The 13,750-nt window shown below is 41.1% G+C and overlaps 1 long non-coding RNA gene across 1 annotated transcript; it reads left to right on the top strand.

Moving 5' to 3' along the window:
• LOC110393253 lies at positions 214–12,844 on the top strand. The gene is made up of 3 exons (XR_002434909.1): positions 214–297; positions 11,484–11,641; positions 12,603–12,844. It is a non-coding gene; the product is annotated as an uncharacterized LOC110393253 (long non-coding RNA).

The following is a 13,750-nucleotide window of genomic DNA, read 5'->3' as shown; positions in this document are numbered from 1 at the left end:
GCTCATTCCTGATTAATTCACAGTAGTTTATGCATTTTGAGAAGTGCAGCAAAAAAATAAAAATCCTATCTGATCCTTCTCTCGTTAGTAGAACTTCATCTGCCTTTCCCTAAGTGCTGCAGGAGTCAAAGGGTTTGTGCAAACACAGTGCACAGCAATGGTAGCTAAGGGCCAACCAGCCGCTGCTGCAACGCAGGCAGCAGAGAGCCCTGCCCCACACTGACTTGGTGAACATGCAGGGAAATGATCAGAGGAGCAGGAAATAACCACATTGGCCATCATCAGTGGTACACAATGGTAAGTGTTATAATTGCACAGTCAACTCATTAACCTCCTCACGAATCCCTTTTGTGTTGCTTAAAGGCAATGATATAATAAGGTGTTTGCAGTTTCCCCAGCTCTGAGCTTGGCTGCAGGAGCGGAAGAGATGACAGCGGGCGGCCAGCAGATGGGAGGGAAGGAGTAAATATTCAATATCCATATATTTAGTTGCTTGAAACTGCAGCTAAATTACTATTTAAGGAATGCTCTCATTAGCTCTCCTGATATTCCATTGGTTTAGGTAACGTTAATAGATAAGGCTCAATTTTCTCCCCCAAAATTCTTTTTTTTCTGTCTATTTTCCATGAAGCTTTTGTTTAGATGATGGCTGTCAGAGTTACAGGGCCATCCAGAAACTGATTCATTCGGCTCTTTCATGTAGAAATGACAGCAATTTGCTGGGCTGATTAGACAGCATCTCCTGTGAAATGCCACTCACTCTTCTTCTCCTGACCCAGATCTCTCTTAGACCAAAGTGTTTTTGTTTCATTTGGTTTTGTTTTGTGATAAATATGTTAATATTGATATGCCGAAGACCTCTGTTTCATAGTGCATGTACTTTCTGAGGGTCTTGAAATCAGTGCCTCCTTCAGCTTTGCAATATTAAAATAAAGTAAGCACAACCATTGTGACATAACAACAGAAAGGAAACTAAAAGGAAGAAGAAATGTCAGCTGGTTAGCTGAAGATCTAAGGTTTTAAAACAAATTACATATGTGTGAAATGACTTCTAATTGCAAAAGCCGCTCCCAACAGGAGTGACATGGGTTACGCTAAGGGATATTTCCACAACAGGATATTCAGTATCATTCCAATTAACTCATCAGTTACTCAAGGTAATAAAAATAAAACAACCTCTTCCTACTCTTTTTCCCTCATATAGACTATTGTGGCAGGCTTTCTGTTTTCCAGGCTTTTACAAATCACCGAGTAATTTTGCTTCACATGAGTGATTTTTGATTCACATGATGACCTCTTCTGGATGGGCCCAGATTGGTGGGCCCACATAAAGCCCTGTTCAGCAGACAGGATCCCCACCCTCATCTCTAGGATCAGTGCACTTCATTTGGGTAAGACCAAGACTCATTGGCCTTCCCCTTGGCCCTGCTCCTAAGAAAGGCAAGAGCATGGACCTGGGCTTTCAAAGCTGTAGCTTAACACTTCTCTCATCTGAGAAAAGTCATCTGAGAGTGGAAAGAATCATAGAAGCATAGAACCATTAAGGTTGTAAAAGACTACTAAGATCACCTGGTCCAGCCATCAACCCATCACTACCATGCCCACTAACCATTCCCCCACATGCCATATCTCCACGTTTCTTGAACGCCACCAAGGATGGTGACTCCACCACCTCCCTGGGCAGCCTGATCCAATGCCTCACCACTCTTTCTGAGAAGAAATTCTGAGAAGAAATTGTTCCTAGTATTCAACCTGAACCTTCAGTGAAGACCTCAGTGTGATCCATCCCATGAGATGAGACCGGACAGTGCCTTTACAGGTCATTTTTCTTTAAAAACTTAGCTAACTGCAAACTGTTAGTTTGCCCTCTCAGCACCTTGGTTATCCCAAACCTGCTCATAGGGAAATGAGGGCTCAGGAAATATCTACCTGCATCACAGCTGACACAATAATATGAAGTCACCTGATGCCCCATTGATTTCACCCTTTCCTGGCAATTAACTGGGTGGGAGTCACAATATTTCAGAAACCTTTATCAGGAAAGTTTTTCTGGAATTATCTCAAAAAAAATTCTTCATTTTTTCTTAATAATAAAAAACAAATGTGTTCTGCAGGTCTGTGTTTTCACAGTTGCCATTTTATTTATCCATTTTTATCCTTTTATCCATTTCACATTAGTAAGGAGACCTCAGCCGCTAATTCACTGCACCTCTGATCCCATCACTTTTAGAGCTAGCAGGCTGGCACAGAAGGGCTTTCATAGGCCTGAGAATGATGTGAAAGAAGAAAAACTCTCGATGAGACCAGTTCCAAGATGTTTTGAGCTTTATAGCTCAAAGAAAATATGTTATTTTTCAGCTTTGAACTCATAGTGAATATGAAGAGCACCCCCATCACCAGTTACTCCTAGAACACAGTTTCACAGGCTTTATGTTCACATTTGTCATTGCCTCCATATTTAATCTCTATTTCCATGCAAATTGTATTGCTAGACTTGACTGGATATGACAACACACACCTTTGTATTCTCTCTTTTGGAATACCATCTAACAAACATGTAATGTTTTTTGTCAATAAATTTCATGGCAATAGCTGCACTATGAACTTCCACTTTCAGACACTTAGACCCAAATCCATATGCTTTAATTTAAGTCCAAGAAGCATCCTTACAGCTCCAACTTAATCATCCTCTTTTTATAACCATGCTGGCTTGTGGATGTCAGGAAGTAGAAGTTTGGTGGCAGAAAGAAGTTGGTTTTGCTTCATCTTCCAAGAGTAATTTACAGTTAAAGGAGAAGGAAGAAAAAGGAAGAGAGAAAGGAAAATATAAATGAAATCTATCTTTGGAGCAGACAATGGTATCCAAACAGTATTCCTCCTCACTGGGAAGTGGGAGCCATTACATACAATCAGCATGATTATTTTTGCTCAAGGTCATGCATTCAAGTTTGAGAAAGTATTCTTTTTGTAAATTCATTTTGGATGTCATGCTCTTTCAGCCCTCATTCGCATTTTTTAACAGTTTTAACTGTTCCATCTTGTGATCACTGAGACTGTCATAGATGAATCAAGAATTCTGCTGGAGGTCAGTGGCAGAACTGGGTCAAGCAGTATGGCTTATTTGGCCTCTGCTGAAGTTAATTGATTTAATACCCAATATATGAGAACTTTAATGGGCCCAAAACAGTAGCATCTGCAGAGCTCTTCAAGCTGGCAAAGAAAAGCAAAACAAAAATGATGAGAAATTAAACAAGGTCAAATTGGAAATATCGCATATGCTTTTGACAGCAAACGTGATTAGCCACTGGAACAAACTACCATGAAGAACAGTGAATCTATTATCTCCTGAAGAGTTCAAATCAAAATGATAGAGATCTTTGTGTAAATTATGCTTTCATTTCCAAATACAAGTGCCTGGGTCTACTGATAGGGGAATAATGAGGCTTTCTACAGTGTGTGTAACCCCAGAGGGCACACTGGATACTTCAAGATTTTTTTTTAATACTGTAAATTTGGCATTGTCTCATCACCACCGAGCTAAACTACCAAAAGAGTAAGAAGCAAAATCTCCTGTACTAGGAATGTTTCACAGCTCTTGCTGGTACTGACTTTTTCATTTCATGCATTGATTCAGAACATGGAAAAACATCATTTTTAACACATCCCCTTTTGTGGAAGGCACTGGATGTATTGCAAATCAGGGGCTCACCTCACAGGCAGACACTGTACCAAACCACTCAGCTTCCCTATCACTTATATAACTGCTTAATTGACTTTAGCAAAAACTTGATAGTCAAGCATCAGGAAGGAAATTGAATCACTCTCCAGCTGCATTCCACCATTCCCACCTTGCCACTTCTCATTCTTCTCATTCTCCTTACTTTCTCTGGTGTTCAGTAACTGCCCATTGCATTTGTTCTAAGGAAGGGCTGTAAGAGTCATTGAGGAAAGGTACTTGTTCCTTACACAAAAGAGTCTGTCTGCAGAGCATTTGATGAGATCTCAGGAAATCTTTGTGTCAGTTCAGCTGGCTTCAATGAAGGTGCTAATACTTTCCCATATAAATGAAAATGTGGCCTTGAGTTAAACAGATGAAGAGTCTGAAATAAGTGTTTTTGGTTTTCTTTGTTTCTCATGATGTATACACGTCATTTTTACGTGGACGTATGAGGCTATATAAGTAAGACACCGAGCCTGACAAGGAGATTGAAGTTTTTTGTTCCACAGCCAGAAAAGCCTCTGCAGAACAGAAAATATGGGATGCAGTAAAAGAATAATGGAAATAAAAGCTCACGCTAAAGTTGTATAGAGGGAAGGAAGGGAGACAGTAAATGCTCAGAAAGGATCTTCCAAATAACTGGATTACCTATGTGCAGCCTGTAACGCATGAAGCACTTGTAATACTTTTCATGAAGACTGACAAGATTTCTGCTCTCCCCTCCCTGACCTGCACCATTACCTAATTCTGTCACTGCAATTAGAAGCAGTTAAGTCCTAACATTTCACTTGGATTAGCAGTTCCCACCAAGTGACAGAGGTAAAAAATTTGTACTGGAAAGTAACAATGGCAAGGCAGAATAAAAGACTCTTTTATTAATAGCGTGTCACCTCAACACACAAACCAATCACATTATTCTCTGTTCTCATGCCTCAGGAGAAAGGAATATAGTTTTCCAGGGCTCTTCAAGCCTTTTCAGAGTGCTATGAGTCCACCTAGGTATTTGATGCCAGGGATAATTTAAGGGCAGGATAGACTTCTTAAAGACATAGCATCCTGCTTAGGGGCATGACAGAAGGCTTTCACATGGCTTATTTGGGGAAGACATTTTCAAAGGAGGCTAAATGGAGGAAAAATAGTTTATTGCTCCTAACCCTCTCAAGTTCTATTAAAAAAAAAAGTGCGTATAATTATTTCTGAATTGCCATGCACCAGGATTCCCTTCTGCTTGGCATCTTCATGCATGCTATCCCACAGACAAGATGTATAAGCCTTTCCTAATGCATCAAAAAGCATTGAATGGCTTTTGAGGGAGAACAGCTTCTTCAAGACAACCAGAAAATGCTATGTTGGACGCAATTAAGGTTGTCCTTGAGTCACTGTGACTCTGGGAAATACCAGTAGGCACAGCTCATAGGGTTGTCAGTGGTGTCTTTGCTGTGTCCACACTTCTGAAATATAATTTTGCTTCCTAACAAGTTTGAGGTCTAAGCTGCAGCTGACTAGAGTAGATTACCTCCACAGTGTCCTCCATAGTAGCTCTCTCTATGGTTGTTCCTGAACTATGTAAAAAATATTTCCTACAAAAGCAACCTCTCTTATCTCCTGAAGTTTCAGGGTGTGAGTTTACAGAAGAATCATGAATCTGTCTTACTAAATTACCTGAAAACTTAGGAATTTATTTCTGTAACAGAAGCTCATTTTTTACCATTTGAAAAAAAAAAAAAAAAAAGAGGAAAGTATTTAAAACTTGAAACAAGTATAAATAACACAGCAATATCTTTTTGCACCTCCAGGGAGGATTAAACTCTTGGCCCAAGAGATGAAAAAGATGAAGCATGCACAGCTGATCAAGTTACTAATTTTGACTCCCATAGATAGGAGAAGGTTTTTCAGGAGAAATCCTCCTTGCCTATTGCAAGCTTGCCAAAACCTACTTCTGTGTAAGAACACTTTTCACAACGCCACCACAAAGAGATGCAGGGATCACATATACTGAGCCTTGGACATTGCTTGTGGGTGCAGTTCTGCTAGTTATGTGCATGGACAGGTTTTTAAATACCTTCTGCTGAAAGCACCTAGGTCTGGATCATCTAAATAGATGCGTTTTATGGTCCAGCACAAAATTAACATTTATTTCTTGTCTCTGTTTCTTTAATTTGTGACCGGGATCCTGTCATGCTAAGTCCTGCAATTTCTATCTTAACAAGAGGGAGAGCAAATTATTTTTTCAGCGGTAGCTGCATTGCATTTCTTTCAGCATTCATGGAAACTTACTCCTCACAGCTGTCTCTGAAGGTTCCTTGTTCAGTTCAGGCTCCATTGTGCTGATGTAAATCTCAGTGATGGAGAGATGGATTCAAGATCCATAGGAATAAATGGGCCCAAAGTTTTACAGCAGCACCAAATAGCTCAAGTGAGACCTTTCCTCCAAAGCCAAACAGTGTAAAATGGCTACTGAGCTTTCCCATCTCACACACCCCTGGGAATTTTCCTGCTGTACTGACCTTTGCTCTTGATTTTTCCTCATGATCATGCTCCTACCACTACTGAAAGGCCACGCTAGGGAATCATCTTGGCACTCTGTACATAGAATCTTGTATTCTGGCTGGAATCAAAACCTCAAGAGCCTGGTGCTCATTACTGTGGATGCCAAAGCACATTGGAGACTTGAAGAGCCTTTTCCAGAGCGATCAGATTGTAACAGATACCTTTCCAGACCTTTGTGATAGCACTTGGCTGCATTTCATCTAGTTGTTGGGCACTGAAACACTTGTGTGCACAGTCTTAAAAGCAAATACAGCAGATGAAACATCCCAAATTTGACATTACCTGAACCCTTGTTAGAATTCAGTGCAAAGTACTCCTTTGTTTTCAGTCTGACATATTGATGAAAGCTACAAAGAGCCACAGGTACAGAAATAGGAAGGATGCAAGATTGCATGCAAAATTTGTACAGGCACAGTCCCAGGCCTGGATACAGAATCATAAAATACCCTGAGTTGGAAGGAACCCTCAAGCGTCATCAAGTCCAGCTCCTGCCTCCACACAGGACCACAAGAAAACCACATTTCTGAGAGTGTTGTCCAAACGTTTCTTAAAATTGAGCTGCTTCAGGCCGTGACCAGTGCTGGACCTGGTGCACCCCAGGGCATGGTTGACCCTTTTGGCTGTCAGTGCACGCTGCTGACTCAGATTCAACTAGCCATCAAACAGAACTCCCAGATCCCTTTCCACAGGGCTACTCTCCAGCCTCTCATCCCCGCTAGTCTATACATATAGCCAGAGTTGCCCCATCTCAGGTGCAGAATCTGGCACTTGTTCTTGTTAAACTCCATATGGTTGGTGATTGCCCAGGCCCTTGCAGATCTTTCCACAAGGCCTCTCTACTCTGCAGGAAGTCAACAGTTCCTCTCAATTTAGTGTAGTCCACAAACTTACTTAGTCTGCATTCAAGTTCTGCATCCATATAATGCATAAAAACATTGAAGAGAACTGGGTCTTAAAATGGAACCCTGAGGAGCCCCACTATTGACTGGTCACCTGCCTGATGTAACCTCATTTACTGTAACACCTTGAGCCCTACTCATCAGCCAACTGTTCACCCATCACATTCTGTTTTTTCTACCTGTATATAGAACATCTTGTCCAAAAGGATACTCTGATAAATAGAACAGAAAGCTTTGCTGAAATCCAAAAAGATTATATATCAACTAGCATCCCTTGGTCAACTAGGTGGGTATCCTTGTCATAAAAGGATATTAAGTTGGCAAAACAAGGTTTTCCTGATATGAATGCATGTTGGCTGTGACCAATGAATGCACTGTATTTCAGGTGCTTTTCTGTGACTCCAAGAATTATATTCTCATTAATTTTACCAGACACTGTGGGACCAACAGGCTTGCAATTACCAGGGACTTCTTTCTTACCCTTCTTGAAAACTGGGACAACACTTGCCAGCTTTCAGTTGACTGAACCCTCTCCAGATTCCCAAGACCACTGAAAAATAACTGAAAGAAGTCTCATGATGACATCAACCATCTCTTCAGGTACTGTGGGATGAACCCCCTTGAGCCTCATGGGCTTATATGCATCCAGATAGATATCTTAACACACGAGGCCATGAAACCAAAACACTAAGTCTCATCTAGAAAACAAAGACCAAAGGACCTTGGATGATTAAGGAGAAGAAAGAGAAAGAGGGAGAGAGAAGATAATACAAGCTCTTGCTGGAGGCAGGGAGTATGAAAAAAAAAATCAAGATTTCAGTTAATTTGTCTTAAAAATGTTCTGGAAAACTATTGCATCTGCTGATTACCACAGCCTAATTCATCAGAAAATCTGTCATACTGTTTGCAGAGGAAAGCAACCAGAATTGGAAACATTTCCAGTATTTTCTGAGAGATCCGTTTACTCAGTAATCATTGTTTAGGTAGCTTGGAACAACTTTCCCTCTTCCTTTCTTTCCTGCAACACCCTTAAATAGCATTCACTCTTTCACCAGCACAGAATGCTAATGTGCAAAAAGGTCAGCTGCTTTCATCCTCTACAGTACATCATTTTTAAAAAGAATCTCTTGACTCACGTGGGCCTCTAACAAATAAGCATCAGATGCTTTTCTCAAGCTCAACACTCTCTGCCTGGAACAAGGAAGGCAGATTTATCCAAAAATATAATGCTGCTGTATTTATAGCTGAGCAGAAAGTTTAGAATGCAAATTAAAGCACATGGAAATCATCTGACTTTGCTCAGTGATCTCGACAGTTTTCCAGAAGGTTACATAGCATTTCTGAATTTTTCAGCTCAGCTGTAGAGCCCAAACTGACCTGCAGAGGTTGCCTGTATCAATTTGGACAATATATGGTTTTAACGCAAAATGATCAAGCTTTGAATGAGATAGGAATTAAAATGAGACAGGAAAAACAGATTGACTTTTCTATCCTGATTGCCTCTTGGCAAGCCCCACCATTTCCTGTGTTTCACTTGAGCCTGAGCAGAGATTGTTTTAGTATCTTCATCCTATACAGCAGCCAGATGTGCCAGGAAAACTTAAAGGAAAGAAACAATGACAATAATACTCAGGACATCTCCCTCTTGAACTTCAGTAAGCCATGAACTTTATTGGATTGCAGTCAGAAAGCGCGTACATCTCTATACAGGCAACACACAGCACTGTGGTAGTCAACACAGCAGTACTCCTGCTGCACGGCCAAATTGTTGTTGTTCACAGAGGTACCAGTTGCCGTTGACTGGGTACCTGCTGATAGCCTCTGGCAACTGCACTTTAAAAAAACCTTTGTGACATGTTGCAGCTCATGAGGTTCTGGGATGTTCACTGTCTCTGATCAGGAGAACACAGTGTAAGTCGGGAATGGCATCAGCGATTTGGAAGCCATCTCACTACTGTAAGAAAAATAAAACTTGCATAACAGTTTCACTCTGTAGAATACATAATTCAGCACCTTCTAACATTAAAGCAGGTCAATATTAAAACATTTCCACTGGAGTTATTGCACTAGAAAATCCTGAAAACATTACGCTATGCATTATATTCTCCAAAACATTATCTTCCATAAGCCTAAGGCAACATCCAAGTTATCTGACTAATTTGTCTTACATCTCCTTTACATCACATCAGATTCTTGTTGATTTGTAATACAGTCTCTATCTGAAGTTGGAAACCCACTTTACTCCACTCCATTTTTATCAGTGCCCAGGGAAATGTTATCAGACACTGGGCCAGGTGCAGTCACAGTGGATGAAGGGAAGTATTCAGAAGTGGTTTTGCACAACTGCAGTCTTTTGTGGGCTGCTGGTACCCCCAGAAGGCACTGCTTAATGGAGGAGGACTTCTTTGGTACACCTCATGTCCACTGTTGCAGACAGGATCTAGTGTGGTGGGACTCAATAAGAGGCCCTGAGAGATTCTTAGAGAGCACAAATCATTTCTCTACCTACACCTGTATGTATGTCTATTGTCAACAGTCCTTGTGGAGTCTGCAATCAAAGCAGACAAAATTGATGAAGAGGGAAAGAGAAGGAGAAGAACTAAGCACCAGAGGGATTTGCTTGATGCTGCTTGGCCTGTTCACGTCAGAATCAAAATTTCATTTCAGGTTCTTGATCCTAACACAGACCTAAAGGACTGTGCTGTGTCACTTCAGAAAACGAACAAGGCTTTTACAAGCTGCTTTGTTGAACTGACCATACACATCTATCAAACTTTTTTTTTTTCCCCATAAACAAACCCTTATAGAAGCGTTCCTGCCTGAAGAGTCTAATCCTCTTAGAGCCTCAGAAGAGACTCACAGGGATTTTTGTCTGTTTTCTGTCAGTGTTAGAGGATTTGATTGATTCTTTCATTATTTTCCCAGCTAAGAGTAATAGAGAGTGACATTTTGTTTGGAGAGATGCACACTGGGCTTAAAAACCACTCCCAGTTCATCCTCAAGTACCTGTGAGAGCTCTGGAGAGTTGAACAACACTTAACTGTGTCAGATGTTCAGTCTAACACAGAAAATATTTCTTTTTCTCTTGGCTGAAAGTGTAACACTCAGTATCTGATTGTATCTTGGGTGTCTTTCTCTTTTGATTTTAACCAGAGCTTGGCCAGGGCCCTTCCTGCTAGGATTCTTGCAACTGAAGGGAAAGCAGCCTTACACCCAGCAAGTCATAGCAGAAGCATGAGACAAAGACACTGTAGAACATTATGCTGGAGACAGGTAGATGCATTGAGGAAACTTGCATTGCTGCAGGTGGATCCTCAAAAGGACCCAGGATTCTGCTCCCAGTGGCAAATGAAGGGTAAAGTTCAGTGGTGAAGGAGGCCACATTACTCCATGACCATCAGCAAGCAGAGCCTAGGGGTTGTCACTTCTGTGGTGAAGCTAAGCTGAGTATTTCACTAGGGAATCAACAATAATCTGATTGGCAGACAGAAAAAAAGAAAAAGAAAAAGAAAAAAAAAAAAAAAACCATGAATAAAGAATGGGTTTAAGCCATCATCTCCATGTTTCAGCGTCTACCACAGATAACAGCCCACTTCTCCATCTGACCAGCAGGTGGGAGCATGGTGATGCTTCCCCTGGGGCAGATTCTCAGGTTTGTTTTCTGGCAGTCAGGCACATGATGGAGGAATCATAGAATCGTTTGAGTTCAAAGGGGCCTTTAAATGTCATTTAGTCCAACTCCCTTGCAATGAACAGCGTCACCTACAGCTAGAGCAGGTCACTCAGAGCCCGGTCCAGCCTGATCTTGAGTGTCTCTGGGGATGGGGATGCCTGTGTCCCGCACATAAACCCAATATCTTATGGATATCCCTTGATACAATAGTTTCCTCTACGTCATCAAAACAGCGGTACTACTGGTTACACGTGTTCCACACTGCACTGCACACATTATCCTACTACACTCACTGGAAGCACCTGGCATGGAGTGTGGTCCGGCTTTAAACAAATGAAGCTGCCTCATTGTGGTCCCTCTTGTGTTCCTGTGTCACCCCGAGCACATTTTTCTGTTTGGTAAGATATGGCAGTGGTGGTAGCAGAAAAAAACACTGCCACCCCAAAGCTACAGAATGAGTGGGATCTGGGTTCAAATCCAAGCTCTAACACAGTCCTTGGAAAAATGCCTCCACTTTCTTGTGCAAGCTTTTTGTCTCTGCCTTCTGTCTCTCATCCATTTAGAGGCTGAAACATTCAATAAGAGAAAAAGTCTCCCGTATATTTTAAAGGTAATTAACATGCTGTTGCCCTGCTTGCTGCAGGACTGCAGAATGCACAAATGGAAGCACAGGATGCAGCACAGTACCTCTGCTTTGACTGAACCTCCATTTGCATTCAGCACAAACACTGTGGCACACAGACACTCCCCCAGCAACTCAAAGCAGCTAAAATGCCCTGGCTCCTGCTTGAACAGCTCCTGGTAAGGCTGTCTGTTGACAAAATCCCTTTTTATATCAGGATTCCTTTATTACTTAGGTGTTATCTTGGGATAAAACAACCAGAAGTGGGACGGTTGTGTTGTCATTAGAACACTTGAAGCGCAAACCTTGCTATTAGTGTCAGTGCTTCATGAGGCAAAGAATGGCTTAGAAAGAGAGGAAGGGATTTGGGAGAAAGCACTTAAATTTGGCAAGAACCAAACAATTAGCACTAGAGATGAGGATGCTGAAGCCCAGGAGACCTTGCTGAGCTGCTGTGCCAGCATCACATGACCGGGGAGCATATCTGAAGGTAATAGCAAGTAACTTAATTAAGCTCTCAACGGATTGGGAAGCTTGGAGAGCATTAAAAAGAATATCTTTCTTTCTCTCACCAGGTGGTTTTCAGCAAGCTCTCTTAGTTCCCACACAATGGTATTTTCAGTGTCTTATTAAGCACAGCAGGAAAGTTAAATGCTTAAACGTCCTTGAATGTTTTTGTGTTGTGTTTGGCAACCATTTTCCTTTGCTGCCCTCTTGTGGGATAAGAGACAAAACGTCCATTCAGAACAAAAATAAAAGGCTTCATTCACCAAAATGTGTGCTGACCTGAATTCACCCAGAGGGTAGATAGATCTTTGTGAAACAAGCTTGTTTTATTTCATACCGTTCCCTCACAAGATTTGGGTTATTTTTGCTTTTAGTGCTAGTGTCTGTACAATAAGGCATCTCAAATATAAAATAGCCATATTGTAAAACACTATCACTCAGGTTAGGATTCTTTCTTTGAATCTGGAAATATACATACATGCTTGTATGTATATGCCAATATATAAAGAGGAATTATGTAAATATATTTGTACATCTGCATACATATGTATACATAGATAAAGTGCAATATGCACATGAGTTTATTTACTGCAGCCCAAGCTAAATTCTCATTCTTACTGCCTTGACTTTTAGAACTGACAAATACAATGTTCTTGGACCAGCTATGAAGCAAATCCTGTTCTTGAGAGGCTGGTTCTGTAACAGACTTTGGAGAAAAATCCAGACAAAATTAGCAGCCGCCTTTTACCTTCCATTAAATAAAGAAATGCTGAAGTAAGCAAGTTTTATCACAGCAGTTCTGAGGATCCCAGTGGCACAAACATGCGTGTGCATCTCACGTTACAGATGGCTTTCATCTCCGCGAGAGCATCATTCCAAGAAGGTGATTATTCTTTGTGGTAATGCAGCTTTGACTCCCCAGAAAGATCATTTTTATCTGTTTATGGGACTGTGTGATGTTTGATGATGAGATTATGCAAGTCCTTATTTTTTATAAGGGAAATGCTTTCTGACTTGCATAAATTACACTGTATGCTTCTCTGTCCAGACAGACTCCTTATCCAAACTAGGGAAAGAACAAAAAAATCCACCAAAAAATAAAATAACACAGAATTAGTCATAAGCTAGATCTTAGAAAGATGGGTTAAGTCTGTAGGACTGAAAAAAGCCACAGGCAATTTAAGGATACCTTCAGCCAGTGACATCATAAACATACAGTACAATTTCATGGTGGTAAATCATAAGGAGTGATATGAACTTTGCATTTTATAGCCATTGTAAGTTTCTTTCACAGTACTAGTTTATTAACATCTACATTTCCGTCTGAATAATGTTTATGAGTAACCAAATGTTATTATCCAATACAGGGTGGCCCAGAGCAGATAATGCAATCATCTCTGGATGCGCTGCAGCCAAGGCTGCCTCCAGCCTGCTTCACTGTCAAGGAAAATATCCACAGACTGCGTGACATAAACCTGTGAGGTCTGAAAGCCTTTTCGTTATCCCAGTACAACAGAGCTGCAAAAGCCTGTGGGGCTGCAGGGCCCTGTGGCTACAGCCTCACAGGGAGACCTGGTCTCAAAACAGCATCAGCTGGGGCACTCTAAATATGTTATTTTAGATTTTTTTTTATGCCTCCTGTTTCCCTTCCAGTTAAAATATATCTCTTTAGGAAGAAAGACTTAGTTGGTATCCGGTAGTAAGCAGACATATATTCATGTCATTTAGAAGTGGCTGATTTTTCCAACGCTCAGGCAGTTCATGTTACAGTAAACTCTTTC

The sequence above is a fragment of the Numida meleagris genome, chromosome 2 (assembly GCF_002078875.1).
Source record: "Numida meleagris isolate 19003 breed g44 Domestic line chromosome 2, NumMel1.0, whole genome shotgun sequence".
In the NCBI taxonomy this organism is placed as follows: domain Eukaryota; kingdom Metazoa; phylum Chordata; class Aves; order Galliformes; family Numididae; genus Numida; species Numida meleagris.
The sequence above is the reverse complement of the archived record's forward strand: the minus strand, read 5'-3'. Positions and strand labels throughout refer to the sequence as shown.